We start from the raw sequence: 25,376 nt of genomic DNA, 5'->3' as shown, positions 1-25,376 counted from the left end.
CTTCTGGGTCTCCCACATGGGTGCAGAGTCCTAAGGCTTTTGGCCACCCTCAACTGATTTTCTGGGCCACAGGCAGGGAGAGCTGGAAGGGAAATGGGACTGCTGGGACACAAACTGGTGCCCATGTGGCATCCCGATGGGTGCAAGGTGAGGACTTTAGCCGCTAAGCTATGGTGCTGGGCCCTAAGTCAGTTATTTTAACCTAATGATCTGTGGTGGAAAGACTGAAATGATTTGAAAGCCTACTGGCAAATCTGGGGTGTAAAGCTTTTGTACATATTTTCAGTGTACATTCCCTTGCATGCTAAGAGATCTCCCTTTGAAGCCCAGCTAGTTGTATTGTGGGCAGCTTGTTAACAGGGAGAATGCTGTGCCTGGGTAAGTGCCTTACCAGCACTGGGTTAAAAAGCCCAATGTTAGCACAGCTCTCCCCAAAGCAAAGCTTTGTATCAAATATCTAAAGAAAGGACTTACTCCTTTGACAAAGAATGTTCTTAAACAGATCTTTTAAATGAGATCTTTTTGCTGTTTATTAACCATTTACTAACTATTAGATACTAATCAAGGCCTCAGACACAGAAAGATGAGAAAGTCAGCATATATGGAGTTCACAGTCTCACTGGGAAAAGGCTCATAAACAGGTGGTAAGTGGGAGAAATAACACAAGTACTGTATTCAGAATTTATTTGGTTGCGCATGACAGTCACACAGGCCAGGTCAGCTAATGAACCATAAGAATCCTTGGGTAACTCATGATGCATGAGGGCAGTAGGTCCATTGAGCTCCTGTAGACCAGGGTCCAGGGAGACTCTGTCCCTCACTGTCTTGGGGCAGCAGGGTCTCTAATCTTTGCAACACTTTCCATGAACCTCTTTGCAAAGAGTACTAGTTTTGCTTAGCATCTCTGCACTAGCAGATGCCACAAACATTCTTAATTTATTTGTCCTCAGCTCTGTGTGCATTCAAATGGCAATTAAACACTCTGAATCCTAATTTGATTCATTAAGAAGGAAACAAAGTTGGACACAGTCCAGATCCAGCAGCTGTGGCTTCAGGAACAGGGTCTCCTGTGGCGCCAGCTTGGGTCCCACCTGAGAGGAGGGGCACTCAGGATCCTCCTGGCCAGTGCCCTTAATGGCTCTTCTCTAGCCCTGTGAGCATCTGTATGCTCAGATGCCATGAGACACAGAGGCCTAATAAGCTGCCTGGGAAGAATTACTGGTTTATGAGCTGGATCCTACAGTTGGTTGGACCTGGTGAACAACCTGGAGAAGACTGTGGACAGAATCCATGAGATAGACAGAAACATTAAGGGCATATGACATTTTCAAGAAACTGCCATTTCTACGGTTTATACATTTCCATTCTTATGGATGTGTTCCTATTTAAATTACTTCTGATCTCATTGATTTCTTTAGGCTGTGATACAATGTCTTTTAGGATTAGAATCGTATCTGCACATTGCAGACACCCTAACATTCATTCAGGGCTCAGTGTTAGTTGCTGTACCTAGACTTGGAGGAAGAGGCTTGGTGTTACAGTGACATCTGTAGCACTTAGTGGATGCCAAGGCTCCTGGCCCTGAGGTCGAGGTGGTGCAGAAATCAGCACTTCCATCTGCACAGTATGGCAAGAGGCTGCACTAGGCAGCAGCAGCACCCTGTAAGAGGCTTACCTGCATAGAGGAGGTTCATTTGCTGATGTGCAGAGGTGCCTTGGCAGCTGCTGCACTCCTCTTGGGTCTCTCACCCATGGTTATTTACTCACGCCTGCCTTCTCAAGTGTTGCCTGCCTTACCAAGTGTCGGGGTCTTTGAGGAAGCTCTCAGGTGGTGTTTACACGGGACCAAAGGAGGGAAAGTGGGAGTCACAAAGTTGCCTTCCAGGTTTGAAAATGGTTCATTGTGTAGCCTTTTTCTGCTACATACCTGTTCCATAATGCTGCTACACAAGCTGGATGAATAGGGAGTGTGGCATGTGATGCAAGAACTGTTCCTATGCAGTTTCCCTGGGATCCTTCGTTGTTCAGTGCCGCCAAGTCATAGCAGCTAGATGCAGACAGCTGAGCACAGCCACATCAGCAAGCAGGAAAAGGCCTGCCTTATCCATGTTCTTCCTCCTGATACAGGGCCAAATGCCCCCGCTGGAATGGATTAATGTGAATGATCTCTCACCTTTGGGCATTTTGTCGTAATAGGTGTCATTTAGAAGTTCAGTTATTCTTTCCATTCAGTAATCCTCACTTCTATGTCTGCTAAGTCCTTTTTTGTAATTATTAGAAACCCAACCGTTTCTCAAACCAAAATGTATTTTTAAGCATTCTAATGCTAGAGTTCCATAGGTGTTAGTCTAAAATCCAGTTTGTAGTGTGTGCAAAAAATATAGTGTTCTTTAGGCATGTGTTTTGGCATTGCCACAGAAGCTTACATTTGCTATATATTTTGAACAACTTTCTTCCCTGGCTGGACTCCTCCCAAACACAGACACACACCTATAGTGTGCGTACACACACACACACACACACACACACACACACACACACACACACACACACAGAGTCATCATTGGTGATTTTGTTTCCAGAGATAACTGGATGCATTGCGGCAGAAGCCCTGCTATCTAGTGCTGCACAAGCTAAAGTGTTGAGACACTGCTCTAAATAAGTGGACACTCATTTCTTATGGGCCTTTAAATTGTCCTCAGCAGCCCTCCTGCAACCTGGCCATCTTATTGCTTCACAAGTGTGCTCTGGGTCTACTAATTACCCCTCTCCGTGCTACCCAGCAGCTCCTCTGCCGTAGTTTGCTCTGGCTTGCTGCCGTCCTCAGGAATGTGAACAGAAACTTTTGAGCTAGCTCCTCTCAAAACCAAGCCCCGAGGCTTTTAGACATGGTTAGGACTGCATTTCGCGTAGGCGCACACTGCCAGCCTCCATGTGATCGTCTGGAATACAACCCATTCACAAGTTAGATGTGTGTGCAGCCAGATGAAAAGTTCAAATGTCGGGCATAAAACTGTTTTGAAACAGTTGTGATACATGCACATGGCACTTGGGGGTGGGAGGGCATTAAACTGAAGTAGGGGGGACAGGAACAAGTTTGAGATGTTTTAAAGAGAAAAAAAAAAGGCTAGGAGAAGCCTCGAATAGTGTAGTCCGTGGTCTTACTGACTTTTTTCTTGAATTGTTGGCATCAGATAGTCACTTTAAAACATGCCAGTGAATATTTGACTGAGTAAATAGATGATAGTGAGTGTTTTTATAGTCTGTTAAATAAAATTTCTTCTGTTTGTTTAGATAAATTAGACAGTCATTTTCTTAGCAGAATCTGATTTCTGATAACAACAGAAAAACACTTTCTTTTTAAAGAATCATTTGATTTGAAAGGGAGAGGGTGAGACCCGGATGTGTGCAGAGAGAGAGAGGTGTCCATTTTTTCCATTTGCTGGTTCACTCCCCAAATGGTTGCAACAACCGGCTGGGCTAGACCATAACCAGGAGCCTGGAATTCCTTTTGGGTCTCCCACGTGGGAGCCAGGGCCCAAGTGCTTGGTCCGTCTGCTGCCAGCCCAGATTCATGAACAGGGAGCTGGATTGGGAACAGGGCACTGGGGACTTGAGCTGGTGCTCATGTGCGAATGCTGATGTTGTAGGCAGTGACTTAAGCCACCAAGCCGCAGGTACAGACCGAGATATATATATATATTTTTTAAAGATTTATTTTTATTATTTTTTTATTGGAAAGGCGGATATACAGAGAGGAGAGACAGAGAGGAAGATCTTCCGTCTGATGATTCACTCCCCAAGTGAGCGCAATGGCCGATGCTATGCCGATCCGAAGCCAGGAGCCTCTTCTGGGTCTCCCACGCAGGTGCAGGTTCCCAAAGCTTTGGGCCATCCTCGACTGCTTTCCCAGGCCACAGGCAGGGAGCTGGAAGGGAAGCGGGGCTGCCGGGATTAGAACCGGCGCCCATATGGGATCCCGGGCATGCAAGGTGAGGACCTTAACCACTGCGCCACCGCACCGGGCCCCCCGAGATATATATTTTCTAAAAACTTCCAAGATGACACACAATACACAGAAAAGGTAATATAACTATCCTATTCAGAAACAACCCATGCTGTGTTTTGATGTATTCCTTTCTAATATCTTTTTAAAAAGAGATTTATTTGTTTAACTTGAGTGTCAGAGTTACAGACCGGGGAGGGAGGAGAAGGAGAGAGGGAGAGAGAGAGAGAAATATTCTATCTCTTGATTCACTTCGTAAATGGGTTCAGTCGTCAAAACCGAGCTAATCTGAAGGTAGGAGTCAGGAGTTCCTCAGTGTCTCCCATGTGAATGCAGGAGTAGAAGAACTTGAGCCATCTTCTGTTGCTTTCCAAAGCTGTAAGTAGGGAGCTGAATTGGTAAGTGGAGCAGGGGGAACCGAACCAGAGCCACATGGCATGCCAACTCCACAGGCAGAGAATTATCGTGCTGTGCAACCATGCCAGCCTCTCCTAGTACCTTCTTAAAGATCTCACTGAGATTCTGCTTTCTTTATATTTTATCATCTCACTATATTATTCTTCATAATGATGTGATTTTAACCTTTAATAACTGCCTAATAATCTAGTGAAGTTTTTAGTAGTCTGCATTGTTCCAGCTTTTACTGCCTTACTAATGTTGCTGTCCACCTCTTGCTGTGCATAACTTTTTCTTATTCTGGGTGATTGGCTGAGAACAACTTTCCCTTCTGGGGAATTATACGAGTGAAGGATAGGAATATTGTAAGGCTCTTACACGCGTTGCCAAGTTGTTTTCTGAAAGGGTTGTGCCAGTTTATGACTGCGGCAGTGTGATGGTCCCTTTCTTTTGTAAACCATATCTCCTGCTTTGAACAGCAGAGAGGAGAATAAGGAAGTGCCTTGTTTCTTTACATGTGCTTCTAACTAATTAAAAATCTGTTTGTAGTGATTTGGGGCAGTTTAGCAAGACAGGTGCTCAGATGAGCACGTAGGGCAGCCAAGGCTGGAGTAGTAGGGCAGCTCCCCAGTGGAGAGCAGCTGCCACCTGACCCGCTGCCCACTATTTCATTTTGCCTTCTGCCTCAGAATCTGAAACATAAAGCATGTGGTTTCTTGTTTAAATACAAGCAGAAAGACCAAATCTGTGTTTTCTTACTCGTTCAGCATTTCTTTGAGGTGTTGCTACGGCAGAACGAGGGTGTGTGGGGCAGGTAGAATCACTTCTTAGGCAGTGAGTTCCTGCACACCAGGGGCAGGTAGGGACCCTCTGTTTGTGGTTTGCCACTTAGGCTGATTGTACCCTCTGTGGCTTAGACATAGTCCAGTAGCACCAAAAGATACTTACTTATTTGTATTTCTTTAAATGTTTATTTTATTTTAAAGAGTTACAGAAAAGGAGAAAGAGAGAGACATCTTCTGACTGCTGGATCATCTGGAGCTGAGCCAGTCTGAAGCCAGGAGCCAGAAATTTCTTCGAGGTCTCCTACATGGGTACAAAAATCCAAGGACTTGATCCATCCTGCTGTGCTTTCCCAGGCTGTAAGCAGGGAGCTGGATTAGAAGTGGTGCAGCCAGGACACGAGTCCAAGCCTATATGGGATGCCAGCACCACAGGTGGAGGCTTAGCCTACTCTGCCACAGCCCCGATAGTTATCTGTCTATGTGAAAGGTAGAGCAATAGAGAAAGAAACATCGAGGTCAAGAGAGCTTTGTTTTCTGTTTCATTTGCCCTAAAGTGATTGCAGTGGCAGGGCCTGGGTCAGGACAAAACCTAGAGGCAGGAACTACATCTGGGTCTCATGTGGGTGGTACATGGGGCATCTTCTTCTGCTTTCCTACGCACATCATCAGAGAGCTGAATTGGAAGCAAAACAGCCAGTGCTAAAGTGGGCACTCTGATGTGAGATGCTAATGTCACAAGCTGCGGCTTACCATGCTTCATCACAACTTAGGCTCCAGTCCGGTAGCATTTAACGTGTTTGTGTGTGTGTGTGGTCTGTGATTTTGGATGTTAGCACCCCTCTGTTTTGTCCTGAAGTTCGTCTTGGGCCTTGGTTCTGGTCCTGGTCCCTCTGTGCAGTAGCAGCATCTGATATCCGATGTCACCACCTCTTGGCACCTGAAGAAACCAGGAAGGGGACGGGGAGGCCTCTTCTTTATGTCTAGGTAATAGTTGTCAACAAAGGAGAAAGCCATGTAATATTACTATTTAATTCTTACGCATGATATAAAAGTAGCATTTCTCTTTTGCTGAAGAAAACGAACTGCTGAGGACAGTGAAGAATTGAAGCAACAAAGGCAGAATTCTCTTGTAAACAAAGGAAGTTCATGCTTATAAACCAAAGCCTGCAGATGAGCTGTTATTTCCACTCCATGTGGCTGTGTGACACGGTGACAGTGTTCACTACAGCTGCCAGTTTCCCAGAGACCTAAGTTGTTGACTGTTCTAGATGGATACAAAGTTTAAAATTAGGGGACCTGCACTGTGGCACAGTGGGTTAAACCATCACTTTTGATGCTGGCATCCCATGTGAGCTCTAGTTTCAGTCCTGGGTACTTCATTTTCTAGGCTTTTCCCTGCTGATGGCCTAAGAAAGTGGCCGAAGATGACTCAAGTGCTTAGGTCTCTGCACCTGCCTGTGAGGGTGTTCCTGGCTTCAGTTTGGCATAGCCTTGGCCATTGCAGCCATTTAGGGAGTGAACCAGCAGATGGAAAATCTTTTTTATAGCTTGCCACCTCCCCTCCTCACTCTGCCTTTCAAATAAAGACAAAACCTGGAAATATGATTAGCCCATGCTATAATACATATCCTTTCTAGCGGAACCTTAATCTAATCTTACTTTTAAAAGCTGAAATTAAGTAGAAAATTAAGGATGCTCTGTAGAAGGTGATATTATATATTTAACATGGATGATCATGATTTTTTTAGAAATTTATTTCTATTTGAAATTCAGAATTGTAGGGAGAGGGAAGGAGAGACCAAGAAAGAGCTTCTGTTCACTAGTTCACTCCCCAAATGGCCCCCATTTAGGGAGGCTGCAAACGAGGCGCTCTCTCAGGGTCGCCCACATAGATGCTGGGCCCAGATACGGGAGCCATCCTCCTCTGCTTTGTCCAGGCTTTTCACAGGGATCTGATTCAGAATGGAGCAGCTGGGATACAAAGCAGCACATACACGGAATACCAATGCTACAGGCAGAGGCTTCGCCTGCTAAAGTAGACCACTGGCCCCGTGATTCTCATGTTAAAATGTTACATATTCGACATAAAGCAAACCATTTTCAGTAGGCCTGGAGAATTAGGTAACTATTTTGTATGAGTTTTGAAATTTTCACCAGTTTCGAAGTAAGAACTTTAAAAAATATGCATGTAAATCTTATGTCTTTTCTGTTTTTATGGAAATATCTTATTTCTTTTTATGAACAATTTGTGAAAAGTTCAAAGAAGCTTGAGTAGAAAGTAACAGTTTTTTTTTTTTAATTGGAAAAAGTAATTACTTGAGAAGGAAGGAGAGATGAGTGATAGAAAGAACCCCCATTTGCTGGCTCATTTCACAAATGCTGGCTGCGAATTCCAATCAAGGCTCCCATGTGGCAGTAGGAACCCAGACTTACTGCCATCATTGCTTTCTTCTAGGGCTTCACTTAGTGGGAGGGGAGTCCGAGCTGGGACCACTGAGATGGGGTGCCAGAGTCTCACTGAGCAGGCAGCATGCCCACCCATAGAGTAATATTTGAGTAGAATTGTTTTTCATTGAACCAGGATGACTAATACAACTGTCAAATATTTCTGACCAAATTTATTCCTGTTATTGGACATCCAAGATGAAAAATCACTTAGCAATTCCATTTAAATTTGATTATTTGTGGTAGAGAAAAACATACATCTTTATTTACTTATTTACATTTCATTTGAAAGGTAAAAAGAGGGGACAGGAGCGCCTCTGACCCAGCCTGGCCCCGACCTCGGGCGTCCCGGGCAGGGACTCTGTGCCTGCGCTCCAACCTGCAGCCACCCATGTTCCCCGCGCTGGCTGAGCTCTTGGCTGCAGCGCCCCTGCATGTGTGGGAGCTCCACAGATTAGGCAAGGAACAGCGGAACGAGCTTGAGGCACTGGAGTCCATCTGCCCTGACTCCATCACAGTATTATCAGAAAAGCCACCCAGCTTCACCATTACTGTGACATCTGAGGCAGGAGAAAATGATGAAACTGTCCGGACTGCTCTCAAGTTTACATACAGTGAAAAATACCCAGATGAAGCTCCTCTTTATGAAATATTCTCCCAGGAAAATCTAGATGATATTGATGTATCAGACATTTAAAAATTATTAGCATTACAGGCTGAAGAAAATCTTGATATGGTGATGATCTTTAGTTACAGCTGTGCAAGAAAAATTAAATGAAATAGTAGATCAGATAAAATCTAGGCGAGAGGAAGAAAAGAGACAAAAGGGAAAAGAAGCAGAAGAAGCTGAAAAGCAATTATTCAACAGCACACCTGTTACAATTGAGAATTTCTGAAGTTGGAAGGCCAAATTTGATGCAGAGCTCTTGGAAATTAAAAAGAAACAGATGAAAGAAGAAGCGCAAGCAGGAAAAAATAAATTAAGTGGGAAACAACTGTTTGAAACAGATCATAATCTTGACACAACTGATATCCAGTTCTTGGAGGATGCCAGCAACAATGTGGAAGTAGGTGAGTCTTCGTTCCAGGCAATGGATGGCTTGGAGCTTGACGAGGATGATGGTCATCCAGACTGTAATCCTGCTGACCCAGGAAGTGATTCAACTGACTAATGGACTGACCCCTTCTGCCAGGAGGCTTGACTGCCACAGCATCTGTGGTTTAGCTGAGAGGGTTTTGATTTTCCTTTCTTTTTTTTCTAAGAAAAAATAATTTTCAGGAGAATGTTCTTCTGATGGCTTTCATCATTGAACTTAATAAACCAACTCTAAAATTTAAAAAAAAAAAAAAAAAAAAGAAAGGTCAAGAGAGAGAACTCTTGCATCTGCTACTGCTGGAGGTGGGCCAGGCCAAATCAGGGAGTACAGTCTCTACTGAGGTCTCCCACTGGGGTCTCAGGGCCGCAGTCTCCTTGAGTGAGCGTTTGAGGATGTTGATCAGAAACGGAGGAGCCGGAACTCACATGAGACACTCTCAGATGGGTTCTGGGTGTCCCACACAATGACATAAACGGTTGCACAAGACACTCACCATGAAAAACTGTTGTGATGGGATATACAATAGTTCCAAGCAGTGAGTTAGGCTAAAATTATCTACTTAACGACTGTTGGGTACATCTGAGGGAGATCATTGTAACATGCGCTTCCTTACAAAACAGAAGCACTTTTCTGTTAGTAGAAAAGAAGTTGTAAATAATATAAATATCCAATAGTGGTGCTTTTAGGCTAAGTGTAACAGTGTGTGTTTGTGTATTGAAATACCCAGGAGTTGGTGCATAGGTTGGAGGAAGTTTGCATATTGATGTGGCCAAATGATGTCACATTGAAGGAGGATGTAGTATATTTGTAAGACATCGTGGGCCTCTAGGGAGCAAGAGGGGTTACGGATCTTTTTCACTTTGTCCTCATCTTTTTATAGGTTTTTTTTTTTTCTTTTTAATACTGAGAATGTGGTGCTTCTGTAATTAGGAAAAAAAATGAAGTGAGAGTTAAGGGAAGAAATATTTTCTGTGTTAAATTACACGAACAAAAATAGCTTACATATATTTGATATATAAATTAGACAGATTTGCTTGATGTAAGTAAGGATCCATTCCAGGAAACTCCTTGATTAAAACAAATATTGGTTGTATTGGGAAAAACAATTAGGTAATAAATGTTTGTAGAAGTTGTTACTTTCTGTGAACTTGGAAAAAACAAAGGCAAACTAGAGTGATTACCACTAATTTGCTTATAGGTGTCCAAGCTTTTTATTGTGCATCTCAACAAAAACAGTTGAATCAGTTTCCCAGACTGTGAGTTCTTATTTATAGGTTTTGTGTTACTGTGTTGTTTTATGTTTGCTTTATAATACATAGGAATTTTAAAAGGATACCCAAAAGATAAATAGATAAAAGCTTTCTCTCGTTAAAAATACCATTGACTTTAAACATTAGCATGTATTCAATTTGTGTGTTTTCACCTCCAAATGAAATCTATGCAATTAAATTTGGTTTTTAAGATGTTAATGTATTCTTTGTGATAAAGCAATTTGAAGATCTGATCCTACGTTGTATCTGTTTTGTTACTTTAAAAAAGTGAAAATGACCAAAAAGTTACCTCACAAAGATATACTGATATAGTGTGTTGTTGATTATTAACTGGTGATTCCCATTTTCAGACCACCAGTTATACAGAAATTTTTGGTTAAAAGGTATCTGAGTAATTTTAAAAAGTATTATTTATTTGAAAGTCTGAGTTACACAGAGAGGAAGAAAGCGAGATGGGCACACTGCTGCACTTGCCAAGTGGCTGTAATGATTAGGGTTGGGCCAGGCCAAAGCCAGGACTCAGAAGCTGCTTCTTGGTCTCCCTCGAGGCTTCAGGGGCCCAAGCACGTGGGTCACCCCCTGCTGCTTTCCCAGGTGCAGTAGCAGGGACCGGATCAGAAGTCCCTGCAGTTTAGACTTGAAGTGGTGTAAGATGGGATGCTGATGTCACAGGCCATGGCTTTATCTGTTGTGCCAGGAATACCGGCTGCTGTGTGGAGAATTTGTTTTCCTAGCTGTCATTCATTTCTTGCAGAATTTTAGTAATAAGGATGTGGTAGTATTGAGAAGAAAATCCTTTTTTCAGTCACTGAAATGTTATAATTCAGATAGGAAAGAGTTAACTCCTCTGCAGATAAAAATGCACAGTTCTTTTCAAATGTTGTCTCTATGGTTTGAATTCCTTTCCCAATAGGCAGGTTGTTCTCTTGCTTTTGATTAAGTAAGCTCATTTTGCAAAGTATCTGCCAGTAGCATATTACTAACAACCACCTGCGATCATAAGGTGGCTCACCAAGTCTGGAACACATTGTGTTTATGTAGAAGAAAAATGTATTCATCTTTAAAACAAATCTGTGGATTTTATCCTGAGGAAGCTTGAGCAGCACTGCGTGCAAAATGTTTTTCTGGTCGCTCCCTACCCCGTTACTTGAAGGTTTTGCTTTGCCTACCACATATGGATGGCATCCTACTGTAAGTGAGCCAGACAAATGGCAGAGGGGCCCAGTGGTGCTTGCTGAGTTTATGAGGCAGATGGGAATTTCTCCTTACTGTCAAGGTTCTGATCTTAACATCCGCTGAAGTAAACCGGCAGGACAGGACAGAAGCACACACACCTGGTAATGTGTGCAAGTAACTCAGGGGGTTGAGGGGACCCCACACTCTCATAAGCTGACACTTGCACGCTTCTCCATAGCTGAGAGGGCCATGGTGGGGGGCGGTGAGGGCAGTGTAGAGGCATGGTACATGATTTTCAGGGGATATGGATGGATCCAGAGAACAGACTGGGACAAAATTCCCAGGGCTGTCAGTGTGGAGTGTAACTTTCACCCTTTTCCTATGTCATGGGTTTAAAGCTAATCTTCTTTGGTTAATGAAATTTCAGTAAGAGGATTGAAGGTAATTGTATTCCTTCTTGGCAGATCCCATCTTTAGTTCCATCAGGGAACATCAGAGAACAGCTTCTCCCTGTGCTTGCAGGGGAATGTGGGGAAGGTCAGGGAGGCCTTGTATTCTCTGGCTTCTCCTGAGCACACCCCGAGGCCACTTGTGGTGTTGGGGTCTTGTTTTCTGAGCCCCAGCACGTTGGTAAGCGGCATGGCCATCTCACAGATGAACCCCTAATTGCTGGTGTTTATCAAAGCTGCATCTCTGGCCTTTCAAAGTAAAGCTAATTGTAAATGGGGGTTCTGATAGTTTCTTCTCACACCCAGTGGAACATCTTGCTTTTACTCTGCCCCCACTGTGCACTCCTTAGATCTCTAGGTACAGCATGTAAACAGAGGAGAGGGTGGTCTTCAGATTTGCACCTCCTTCATCGTGTTTTCTTCCTTCATTGGATTTTCCTTTTTAATCAGAAGGTGTTAGAACCACATGGTTTTTGTGGTTCCCTCCCCCTTCCATTTTATACGCAGAGAATGAAGAGCGAGTGCTCAGTAGCAGAACCAGGACTAGAACGACATCTTTCCAGATCATGTGAAGCTCATCTGTGGTTCTGCAGGTGACCAGCAGCTCCCCAGATGCATACCTGTGTGAATCTACTGCTATCTGAACACTGTAACTGTTTGACATTTGAACTTGAAACTTGGGTCTGAATTTCTTAGCAGCCACAACCCTGACCAGTTTCTAATACGTGGTCCAGAATGAAGAAGGAGTTTGGTGACTTGAGTTCTATGATGCCTTCCACAACACTTTCTGGACAGTAGTTAGGCTACTTATGTTCTTAAGAAAGCTGACCCTGAGAAATAAGAGTTGAGCTTCCCTGCAGCGTGTATTTGTCTGCTGAGGCCTTGGTGGCCTGAGCATTGTGCTGGAATTGGGTAGGGCCCATGTAAGCAATAAATAGGTTCATGTTCTTGTGTGTATTTCTACTTTAGACAAATGGTATAAGATTTAAGACTTAGGGTGAAAAATAATGAATATTGGAAAACAGGGAAGAGACTTCTCTTAGATCTCCTGGAAGAAACACACAGCATTGTTTTGTACAAAGATCCATGCACAGGGACATACACGAAGTCTGGCTTCAGTGGTACTGACAGGGAAAGAGCCAGAGAGTTAAGAATGAAGGCCAGGGCCCTGTCATCATCAGATATGGGGAGAAACGGGCTGGCACTCTTTCCTCTAGATATTGAAGGTCCTGGGAGACTGAGTGCTCTAAAAGTGGCTGGCCAAGACAGAGGAGGGCGGGGCCTGCTGCAGCCACACTGCGGAGCCCTGGATGCATTACAGCAGGCATAGCCACCGTCCTGTGTAAGACAGGGTGTGGGGCTGGGGCCTGTGTGCACAGTGTCATTCATTTAGCGTAAGGAAGAAATAAGATGCACTTATTTGACAGAGAGAAAGAGAGCTAAGCATGTAAGCTCACTCACATTAAGGGGCTAGTTTTCATCTACTGGTTTGCTTCCCAAATGGCTACAACAGCCAGAAGTGGTCCAGGCCAAAGCCAGGAGCTTGGAAACCCATCCAGCCTTGGGCCATCTTCTGTCTCCTCAAGAGCATTTTCAGGGAGCTAGATTGTAAGCAAAGTATCTGGAACTCAAGCTGGTGCTCCCTTGGGGCTGCCTGCATCACAGTCAGCAGCTTAACTTGTTGTACCTCAATGCCTGCCACCCCCACCCCCTTCAGTCATTTCTTGAGGTTTTCACAAAACTTTGCAGTTTTCTTGTTTGCAATATGGGGATTCCAACACTTCTGCCCATCCCCTCCCCTGGTCTGATTGTTGTAAGATTGAATAAGATAAAATGTGCTCTAGAGGAAGATCAGTCATTCTCTTCCCAGCCCAGAGCAAGTGTCAGGACTGGGCATGTACAAGATGTTTGCTCAGGCGCTCATATCCCCACAGCTCCTACTATGTCCCTTTGTTCATTTTCTTCCTCATTCATAGGAAATGCAATGGTTCTGCTATCAACGCAGCTGCTGTGTAATTTTTTGAAAGGGTGGGCTTTGGAGCCTGGTGGTTTCAAATTCTCACCCTTCCATCTGCCTTGGAGGATGTGTCGATCTTCCCAGAATCAGTTGGCTTCTCTATGCCCCATTCCTCACCCCTCCCCAAAACGGATGCTGTCATGTGCTGTTAGTTGCTTAGTTGTGTGAGCACACAGAGAGGTGAGGAGGAGGAGGAGAATGGTGTCTGGTGGGCTTTGTGACACAGTCTGCTTAGCTCTTCCCTCTGCCCGCTTCCTGGGTGAGAAGCACTTACCTCAAAAGGAAGGGGGCGGAGCATTAATGCTGTGCCTCTTTCTTCCAAAAGGGGTAAGATGGAAATCTTCCAGAATTTTGCTTTAAAATCTTCCAAGTGCTGAAAAACACATGAAGGCAGTAAATCTTGCAGGAGCCAGTGGAGTTAGTGATTTCCAAGGAGGGGAAGCCCTAGTGATGTAAGAGTGGCCTGGTGCTGTACCTGGAAGTATGGAGTCTAGCTGGTGCCTAGAAGTTCAACCTCAGGAGTTGCCCATCTTTGTCCGTTGTGCCTGAAACCGTGTAGTTGGTCAAGAAAGGATGTTTATTAAGTTCACAGTTTGAAGGTTGCGACTCCAAGACTAGGTGAGCCCGCCTGGGCAGCACCTGGCAGAGTAGGTTCCACATCAGGCATGTGCAACAGCAGTAGCACATGAGAAAGAGAGGGCACAGGGCAGTTTTCACAAATACCTCATATTCTGAGTGCCAGAACGCCTGTGAGATGGCGTCAGTAGCTTTCACAGGCCTCGCACCACCTCTCAGGATGGTCACATTAGGGGCCGGGTCCCGGAGGGGACAAACCTTAAACAAGCTGTAACATGAACCAGTCAGGTTCAACCCTGGTCCCTCACTGTACAGGAAGGAAAAATGTTAGTACTCAGCACATGGGGGCATTCCTACTACTCCCCAAATAAGGTCATTTTGGGGGGTCTAAATTCATTGATCAAAACCATGCAACAGTGCCTGGTATTGTTAGCTGCTATTATTGTGCTGAAATGCTATTAAAGGTAAGACTAAGACACATTTGAAGAAATAATTAGACTGAAATGTCTTCTTGGAATTCACAATTTGAGGACTTTAAAATATGTATATTCATTCAGCTTATTTGAAAGGCAGAGACAGAGACAAGCAGCGCAGGTGGAAAGAGAGCGAGACCTCCATTGGTTCACCCAGCTGTGTACCCACAACAGCTGTGGCGGGGCTGGGCTAAAGCCCAAAAGCTGTAATTCAGTCTAGGTTGTCCAGGTGGGTGGCAGGGACCCAATTACTGGAGCCATTATGTGCTGCTTCCCAGATACACGTTAGAAGGGAGCTGGAGTAAAGAGCAGAACCAGGACTTAGACACCCCAAGCAGCACTTAACCACTGCCCTGGAGCTCAAGCGTTTGGAAAGAGTGGACAAACCCTGGCCTTGTACAGGATGTCCTTCCAGTCGTTGTGCTTTTGTACATCAGTTCCTTGACAAGATGATAAGTCTGAGCAGTCAGTGCAGAGGCTGCAGGGTGTTAGGGCAGCAGCCCTGTTTGTTAGGTTGCTTTCCTACAGTTCTACTTGCTTCAGTTTTTGCATGTGAAAGAAATAATTTATTCTTCTCCAGATACACACATTGAAACGTGTTGTAGAATAATATATAGATAATAAGATGGTTACTATGGTGAAGCAAATTAACATATGTATCATCTCACATAAGGTTTTTTTGTGTGTGTGACAAAGGCAGCCAAAAATCTACTTATTTAGCAAGAATCTCAGATATTAAAAATTTTATTAACTGTGTTCTTTAGGCTTGCTTATTCTGCTTTGTATCTCCTCTCATCTGCATCTCTCTGTTCCCCCTTTGTGGTTGTAAAGCCACTTTTGTTCTTTCTGTGCATATTTGACATTAAAATGTTTCCAGGTATCAGTAAACTCATGCAATATTTCCTTCTAGTGTCTGGCTTTTTTTCATTTAGCATAGTGTTCTCCAACTCCATTCATGCCATGACAAATGGCTAGCTTGGGAAGAGTTTTTCTTTAGTCTGAGATTGAATTTTTCCTTCATCCTAAAAAAAAATAATAATAATCTGACTTACTCTTGCTTAACTGGGGCTATAAATTAGTATAGCACCACATGGAGTGTCACGTCATAAGCGTATCAGATTATCACACTTAATTTACAGGAATTTAATAGAGCAAAACAAAACAGGATTTCTTTTGCTTCTGTGAGTGAGCCCACATGTGCTGGGTTGAAGAACTGTTAAGGGAGACAGAATGTGTGTGTGTGTGCTTTGCTGGGTGCGACTTCTTCTTACAGAAGGATGTGAACCTCGTGTTTCACAGTGTGCCAAATCCAGAGTGGATTCATGGAGCCCAGTCAGCATGAGAAATGTTAAAAGTGCTGAAATATTACCTCATCTTTTACACACTCAGTGCATAGAACACAGAAGGAAATAGAGCTCATTTTCCTCAGTGGTTGATTAGGTCCTCAACTTGGAATTACTGACTGGAAGAAAATGGCCTGTTACCTCCTGATATCATCTTTCTGAGCTCTGAGAAGAATCCAGAGATTTAAAGACTTCTGCCCTGGCTGATTTCTGGAGTTCCACTGAGATGTAATTTGTGGAAAAATTGTTGGGAGATTAGATCTCCTTCACCAGATAGTAACATCTGGGGAGTTCAGAGTGTTCAAGGAGGCAGTCAGCTGCCTGGGAGAATAACAAGTTTCTTGTTTCTGAAACTGAATGTGTGCTGATTCAGCAGGTTTCAGAATGGTTTTCCACAATGAGAGACAAGGAGAAATGTCTACAAGCAGAAAGGACTCCCATGGGCACCACTGGGAGTTATGTCCCATGCTTGACCCACCCCACCAGCTGTAACTCCGTCCCCAAGCCCGTCACTCATGAAGGAAGATTAGAATGAGAAGGAAGGGAAGGAGATACTATAATCATATATAAAGTAAATGATTAGAAATCTGATAAATAGCATCAAATCGCAGATTGAGCAGCCCATAGTTGAAGTGCTTGGTACCTCAGGTGTTCTAGATTTTTATTTTTATTTTGGAATATTTGCATAAATATGATGATATACCTTGAAATGATTGCCCCAGGTCTGAACATGACATTTAGTTTCATGTACACCTTTGCGTACAGCCTGAATATAATTTTATACAATATTTTCAGCACACCTGCATTTTTTCTGTTGTCAGCATTGTGTTTTGAATTGTGGAGTTGCAGGTTAGGAGTGTTCAGCCTGTAACAGTAATACAAGAGGGAATAGGGAATAGCTCCAGTGTGACTGGAGCTGGCCTCTGATGGCCTCATGGCCTAATGCTGTTCAGAGAGTACCAGCACTGGTGGTGACAGGATTAGAAGCTTTTCATTTTCCCCACCCTGAGACTTTGATTCTGTCATCATCGAGATTGCATAAGACATTTTCTCTACTGCCAAAGTAGACACTTTGATATCTCCCCTCTGCCTATTAGGAAGGAGGTACTTGAGCGGATGCTAAATGTCAGAAACATTGGTTGAAGAATGAGAAAGTCCACTGATGCATTTATATCAGTACTTGGTTTAACTACTTTCAAAAATTGCATGAGTATATTCTGTCATGCTATGCAATTTTAAGTTATAATTTCCATTTTCTAATGTGTAATGTCCTCTGAACACAACACAACTATACTTCGCATCAAAATTTTATTGAGACTATAAACACAAGAATTCTTTAATACATATGTATTTATATATTTTTCATGGGAGACCTGCCAGAATTGATTAGATGACAAGATTGTCACCACTAAGGAACTTTTGTCATTCATCAGTTCCACATGTGTAAAACATGATCTTTACTAACCTACCATGTGGGCTGCTTGCTGAACCAGCCAGCAGTACAACAGTGAGGCAGCTGTGCGTGGTGTGCTAGAGTGGGCAGCTGTAGGCAAGATGGTTACGAGCCATGCTTTTGAAGGACACCCCAGAACGCAACTGCAGATGACTCTGCAGGGCAGGAAGTGCTGAGGCACCACATCAGTAGACTGAAATTTACCCAGAACCGCACGTGAAACTCAGAGCTGGGCCACAAAGGTTCGCTTGGCTGCATGCCTCAGATACTTGAATGCTTGCACAAAGAAGACCCTGGGAATGCTGGGAACCCATAGGCCAGGCATCTTCTATAACAGAAAGTTCAAGCTGATAGTGTATTCAGGCCTCAAGTAGACATTATGTTTTAGTACATACCATCTTTTGTTTGAAGTAGGGAATATTCTTGACAGCCAGGTAAGACAATAGGTGTTTTCATGAACACATTTGCAAGAAAGAATATAATGAAGCAAACAAGTACAGTTCAGCCAATCAGAAAATATGTTGAACTTGCAGAGGGTGGATTAGCTTAAATATTTTTAAAGTGATTTCTGTTGGCAAGAAAAATAAAAAGAACTGGATAGGAGAGGGAGAAGAAAGGGGAATGACTGAGATCAAAGGCATTTATTACTGATTATTATTATCACAATTATTGGTGTTGAATAAAGATGCAGTCAGTGATATCTTGGGGAGTGCCTAAATTTACATTTTGATAAGTGCGTATGGCTAAGTAAAGTAGCAAATCAGTGGGAAAATGAAGAGATGGCTTGCCACAGACATGGAACAGTGAGAGTGGGAAAGTTAACACCCTGGGCTTTGCTCAGGTAATGCGTAGCTGGCCCTAGGCTTCCTCTCAGTGGTCCTGGCAAGGGGTTCTGGTGCATGCTAATGAGGGTTTGACTGATATGGCACTGCATGGAGCCAATGGTGATGAGGCAGTTGCTGGCCAGTGCCAGGAGAAGCAGAAAGAGAAGATTTCAAAATCTTACACTCTAAACTTTGAATCATGCGTGCATGTGTGTGTGTGTGTGTGTGTATGTATTTACTGGGTGGAGGAAAGGCATAAGGGAGTCAGGAGATGTTAAGAAGAGCCACTAAATCAAATACTAGATCCGCAAAAGAAGTTTCAGGCAAGAAGAATCTGGGTCCTGAAACATGAGGCAGTAGCTGAAAAGCAGAGTAAAGCATAGGCTTAGCAAATGTTTCTGTCCAGCCCTGCAGAAATGAAATGAGAGTGGCTATTATTGCCTGAGCAGGAAAGTAAATGAAAAAAGAAAATGGCTTCTATTTTCCCATTGAAAACCAGTTTACCTCTGTCATTCAACCTCTGTACCACCCTGAGAGGAACAGAGAGGACATGCTTATTCCCTCGTATGGCACAGGTCACAGACAGTAACTGACATGGCTTCACTTGACCCTATAGGGTCTTCATAAAATTCACAAAAAATGCATATCACAAAAAACTACATGGATGTAATTTTTTTACATTTAATTCTTTTTTTTTTCCTTCCCTGTGAACTTTTCTAAAGACTTCTGTGGCAAGGTAAAGTCACACCTAGCTTTCCCTTGCCTTGTCCCACCCAGTTCCAGGTGTCGTAAATGCAGGATCTGCCCTGCCTAGTGGAAGACTCAGGGTCACAAGGCTTTGCACCATGTGTTGAGCCTGTCCTGGCGTTGGGCTCTGGAATAAAGTGAGGAATGTGAAGTGTGAATATTATCAAGATCCTTAGGGAAAGCCTTGGCTCACATCACCGTGGCTATGACAAGCTGAGTCACAGCCACGGCTGATCCGTTCAACTTCCCTTGTGAGAGTCTGGTGATTGACTGGATAGGACAAGTTGATTGATTTGATTTTTAATGAAATATTTTATTAAAAAATATTTTTCATTGGAAAGGCAGATTTGCAGACAGACATGAGAGATGAAAAGATTTTCCGTCCACTGGTTCACTCTCCCAAGTGGTCGCAACACTTGGGGCTAAGCCAATCTGAAACTGGGAGCCAGGAGCTTCTTTCCGTTCTCCCACGTGGATGCAAGGTCCCAAGGTATTGGGCCATCCTTGACTGCTTTCACAGGTCACAAGCAAAGAGCTGGGTGGGAAGTGAAGCAGCCGGGATACAAAGTGGCACCCATATGGGAGGTGAGGACTTGGCCATTGAGCCATTGCTCTGGGCCCTGAAGTCATTTAAAAAAAATTATTTAATTATGTGAACATTGCAGAGAAAGAGAGGAGACAGATCTTCCAATTGTTACTCCACTCCCCCAGATGGCTGCAACAGCCAGGGCTGGGCCAGGTTGAAGGCAGGATCCAGGAAATTCATTGGAGTCTCCCAATTGGGTGACCATGACCCAAACACTTGCCCCATCTTCTGTTAGTCATTAGGAGGGAGCTGGACTTGATCCATTTTTTGGTCTATACTTCACTAAAATAAAAAATGAGCTTTTCCTGTGTATGACAGAAATGGCCTGTGCTAGACAAAAAGCAGAAGGGTCCCAGGATCAGCATCATGTGAATAAAGGGGCCTGGTCAGCTGGTAAGCGATTCCCTTGTTCTGGTCCTCTGCTGGTGATACCTGAGGTTTCAGATGCAGATGATGCATGTTTCAAGATTGTGGGACCCTCTGGATCTCTTGAGATGCATGACCAGAATACTAAATGTTGTAAACAAAGCTTAATGTTAACTCTACCTCCAGGTTACAGACACCCTCCTCAAATGGAGATGTTGGGAGTCAAATTCTTATCTGGCAGAAGGGTTTATGTAAGAGCAAACACTCAGTATTTTAGAGTTCTAAACACTTTAGCTGCCTAATTCTGCTACCGCCACCAACAGTGTAAGCAAATGTCACATTATCAGCACATTTTTTTTCCGCCTTAGGTTCATGGACACTGTTAACATACTCACCAGTATCTTGTTTTGTCAGTAAAAATAAAGTATTACCTGAAGAATCAAAATAATCACAGTGTGGGGTTTATAGTTTTTAGATTGCTGACACTTTGTAACGAAGAGAAGGTGTACATACAGGAGGTTTGAGAGCTGGTGCTTCCTCCTGGCAAGGGAAATGAACAGGGTTTACAGTTAGCAGTGGCAACACAGGTTAAGTGAAGCTAAGAACTGAAATACCCAGACAAGTTGAGTGGCAGGTCAAAGTGCTTCAAGCAAAGTGGAAACTTTGTAGCTAAGAATTGGTTTATACCACACTGCAGTCTGTGGAGAGTTCAAAGGGTTCATAGAAAGTGAAAAGACATTTATTTTGTTGCAAAACATTTTTGAAGTCCATGTGTAGTTTTTTATACTGTCCATTTTCCAGATCCTTTGAAAAAGACCCCTCTGAGTTGTTCCTGTTTTGGCCTTGCTTGTTATTCAGCTTTTAAAATGGACTCATCTGTGGCCAGTGGGCCAGATCTGGCCTGCAGCATGTTCTTGTATGGGTTGAGAGCTAAGGGTTTTTATGTAAACCCTTTCTGCCCTTTTAAAATGGCAAAAGAAAAAAAGTGTTTCATGACACATGAAATTATGTGAAATTCAGATTCCCCTGCCCATAAATCAGCCTTGTTGGAACCCAGGCACCCTAGTGTCACTGCCTGTTAATAGCAGCTTTGGCACTGTAGCAGCAGAGCTGGGAAGTCGTGACAAGCCATAGGGCACACAGAACCCTGGGTATTTTTGTATGGTCCTTCCCAGAAGAAATATGCCAGTCCGTACTAAAGCAAAGCAGTAACAATAACTGCAGTTTTTGAAAAAATTGAAGTCTTATACAAATGTAATCTGGCGCATCAAATAAAAGGGCCAGCGTCTTTTTAGAAAAGTAAATCTCTTTATTCACAATTATGGTGGAAAGTAGGAGTTGTATGGCAAGCTGGCTGTGAGTACACAGCTTTTCTACAGTTATGGCAACAGCTTGGGACTGACTGCACTGGGTGTCCAGACCATCTGTCAGTGGGTTCTGGGGCACAGCCCTCCAAGTCCCTCCCTCTCCTTAGCACCTACAGTCTGTTTCTCCCTCAGACTTGTGGGCTGTCCCTCTGACTGCCTTTGACCAATAGTTATGATGACTGGGATGCTGCATGATTGCCAGGTTGAGCATTTAGAACCTTCCATCTTGGTCTCCACAAAAAAGGAGATTGGTCCAGACTGCCACATGAGGAGAAGCCACATGGGCAAGATGCAGGCATGCTAAGTCAGCAGCCATGCCCAGCCCATGGTCCACCCTGGATCTTTCAGCTCCGGCCGAATGGTACAAGAGCACCACATGGCTTCCCATGGCCATTTTTATGAATCATGTAAAGGATGGCAGCCGGAAGCTGTGCTGTTTAAGAATGGTTTCTTAGGCAGTGTTACTTAGATAGAAAAGTCTGGGGAGAGATGCTAGATGCCTTAGAGGGACAAGTTATCCTTTAGGAGAGGATGCCAATGAGAAGCTGTAGTGACACAACCACTGCACTTGTGGGCTTGGTTTCCTGGTGTGTGTGAGTCACCTGAAAGACCAGTTATTTTATAAGGATAAACATAATTCTCACTTATTGGAAAAGATCTAAAAAAGAACAGACAATTATGGTGCACAGTGTTTCTTAAAAGTTTTTTTTTTTTTTTTGAAAGGCTGAGTAACTCAGAAGGAGAGGGAGAATGCTTGCATGAGACTGAGTGCATTTCCATCTGCTGGTTCACTCCTCAAAAGGCTACAATGACCAGAACTCAGCTAATCCAAAGCCAAGAGCAAGGAGCTTCTTTTGAATCTACACATTGGTGCAGGGGCCGAAAGGCTTGAGCTATCCTCTTCTGCCTCCCCAGTGTGTAAGCTGGGAGCTGGATCAGAGGTGGAGCAGCTGGGCTTGAACTGGTATCCATACGAAATGTCAGCAATACTGGCAGGGGCTTAGCTTACCATGTGACAGCACTGCCCTCTTGGTACACAATATTGAAATTATTTGTAATTCTGCCATCTAGAGATAGTCACTAATCCAACCTTTCCTTTAAAAAATGCATTCATATTTTATAAAATCACACATTATTCATACTGTATCATCATTAAGTGTATTTGAAAACCAGTTTTAATGACCACAGAAAACCCACAAAATGCAGAAAATATTACTTGCTTTTCATTTTCTGTATTTCTAGGCTTCCTGGCTAGAGAGCTTTTTAAAGCAATTTTTATATTTTAGCTGAGATGTAATTCAGATGTTGTAAAGTGTATGGTTTCAATATGAGTTAAAGTATGTAATTCAATGTTTTTAATATTTTGACAGAGTCACCTAGTTATTATCATCTAATTTTAGTGCTTTTTTGTCTTCCTCACTTCTACCCCCAACCTTAGGCAACCACTAATCCACTTCCTGCCTCTGTAAATTTACATATGGTCTTTTGTAACTGGCGTGGCTTCCTTAGCATATCATGTCTAAGGGTCTGTCCATGGTCTAGCATGTTACCATGCTCCATTACTGCTTATTATCAATGATAAATACTCCATTGTATGGGTAGACCGTATTTTGTTTGCCCCATTATTAACTGATAGACATTGGGGTTGTTTCTGCTTTCTGGCTCTTAGGAACAATGTCATGTTGAGCACATGTGTATAAGCTTTGTGCGGACATGTGTTCTCATTTATCTTGAGTGTGTGTACCTAAGAACAGAATTGTTGGATCCTATGATAGCTCTGTGTTTAACTTTCTGAGAACTGCCAAACTATTTCTCCAAATATCTGGATTATTACATCATTCCCAGTAGTGTGTGTGGTTTCCAATTTTGCTACATGCTTTCCAACTCTTGGTATAATCTTTTTTTGTTATAGCCATCCTAGTGGGTTTGAGAGTGGCATCTCAATGGGATGGTGCCCAGAAGCTAACAGTATGGAGTATCTTTTCAAAAATGGCTTACTGGCCATGTTTGTTTCTTCTTTAGAAAAAGAACTATTTAAATGTTTTATTTGATTGAAGTTGGGTTCTTTATTACTATTTTATTTTCAGTTATTATCATTTTTTAATTTGTGAGGCAGATAAGGGGCTCTCATGTATTGGTTCACTTCTCAAATGCCTACAATGACCTGGATGAGGCCAGGGGAAAGCCCAGGGCTGGGCACTCCGTTCAGGTGTTCCCTGAGGGTGGCAGAGACCTAACCTTCCTGGAAGCATATTGATGGGGAACTGGACTTGGGAATGGATTCCGTCATGGCCAGTACTGAAGAACCATAAGCATACCAAACACTTGCCTTGCCTTTTGTGGAGGTATAAGAAATCTTCTGATATTTGGATACAAATCCCTTATATATTCGTAAATATTTCCTCTCATTTTGTTGTTGTTGCTGTTTGTTACTTTCTGGTTACAATTAAAGTTTTGAGTGGTACAGTTTATCTTTTAGTTGTTGCTTCTGCCTTCAGTGTCTTATCTAAGAAAACTGTTACCTAATCCAAAGTGATAGGTTTTAGAGAATTTTAAACATATGTTAATTTGTTGTTTCTGAACCCTACATGTTACTTACTTATTGCTTTGCATGTAGTTCCTTCAGCCATAATTTGTAAACAATGCAGATCTCTTGAAAGTGATGTATTTGTAGTATATTCTCTTTAGTAGTTGTATGATGTTATGAGCACACAGTTAGGTATCCATCCACTGCCTGTTGATGGCCATAAAGGCTGAGAACTCTTGGCACATTGACAGACATGTGTTGGTACTGCCATCATTGCAGGGTACTTTGTCTAGGGTGTCATGGGAAGCCGTTCTCCAGGTCTGAGCAATTAAAGATTTGTCTGACATTAGAAATCGCAGTCAGCTGGATGGAGGAAAGGGCATGGATCTGCTGTTGAGGAGCCCTTTGTCTCAGCAAATTCATTTCGGGAGATTGGGAAAGCTAAAACCAGGGAAGTCATTATTTTTTGTGTAGCCATGTAAGAAATAAGAAGTCAGCAATTAAAATCAGTTTTTTATATCATTGATTAGAAATGACTTAAAAGACTGAAAAATTAAGTTTTAAATGACATCCTCACCCTGTAAAGCCTGTGTTAATATAATTAATAGTCAGCATCTCATTTGGAAAAATTCACACAGCAGATGAGTGTCCTAGTGTTTTTAGGGTTCTTGAATAGCCTTTCCTGTTGGCTATTCATGACAGCATGCTCAGGCTCCTTGTAACATACCTTCAGCCTGTTGCCATTATAGACTTTGGCAACAAGAATACTTGAATGCCTTCACCACTGAGTGAGATGCTGTTATGCTTCAGTTTCATCTGTAAGAAAGTTGCTGGTAGTTTTAGGGAGTTTAGCCAGTAATTTGCAATAAGCTGTCAGAGACAATTTTTTGAGGAATTTTCTTTATTTTGAGCGGTGGAGGCTTTTGCTTTTCTGTTCATGGAAACTTTAAAGCATTTCCAAATAGAATAAGTGCAGCTTTCCCCAGGAACCTGTAACTGAGCTTCAGTGTTTGTCATCTCAGCCGTTTTGCTTCATCATTCCGCAGTGGTCCCTGATGGCAGCGAACTAGCCACTGTGCTATTGCGTGGAAGCCCCTGCGTGTAGCCAGTCCAGCTGAGATGCCCTGGCAATTCCACAGCCCGTGCACTCTCCCTTGCAGGCACCCTCATAAAATGCTTCCCTCACCTTCCTGCCTAAATGTATCTTCCTCCAAACCTGCCTTTGTGTAAGCCCTTGTGTGTTTCCTTTCTTTTACTTTAAAGTTTTACTTATTTGAAAGGCATAGTTACGCATTGGGAATGAGAGGGAGAAAGAAAGTGAGACCTTCTGTCCACTGCTTTATGCCCCCAGTGTTTTAGGCCTCAGTGGCTGAGGCTGAGCCAGGTCCATCCAGGTCTCATGTGGATTGCAGGGCCCCAAGCACTTGGACCATTCTCTGCTGTTTTCTTCAGGCACATTAGCAAAGAGGTAG

General features: G+C 43.2%; 1 protein-coding gene and 1 pseudogene across 5 annotated transcripts in view; both read left to right on the top strand.

Moving 5' to 3' along the window:
- The window catches only part of PIP4K2A (phosphatidylinositol-5-phosphate 4-kinase type 2 alpha), a 149,021-nt gene that overhangs the window by 12,928 nt on the left and 110,717 nt on the right, over window positions 1-25,376 (top strand). The window lies entirely within an intron of this gene.
- Window positions 8,024-9,164, top strand: LOC121148178 (annotated as a pseudogene).

This window comes from Ochotona curzoniae, unplaced genomic scaffold (assembly GCF_017591425.1).
Source record: "Ochotona curzoniae isolate NIBS_2020 unplaced genomic scaffold, NIBS_Ocur_1.0 scaffold_4683, whole genome shotgun sequence".
In the NCBI taxonomy this organism is placed as follows: domain Eukaryota; kingdom Metazoa; phylum Chordata; class Mammalia; order Lagomorpha; family Ochotonidae; genus Ochotona; species Ochotona curzoniae.
This window is presented reverse-complemented; position numbering and strand designations above follow the sequence as displayed.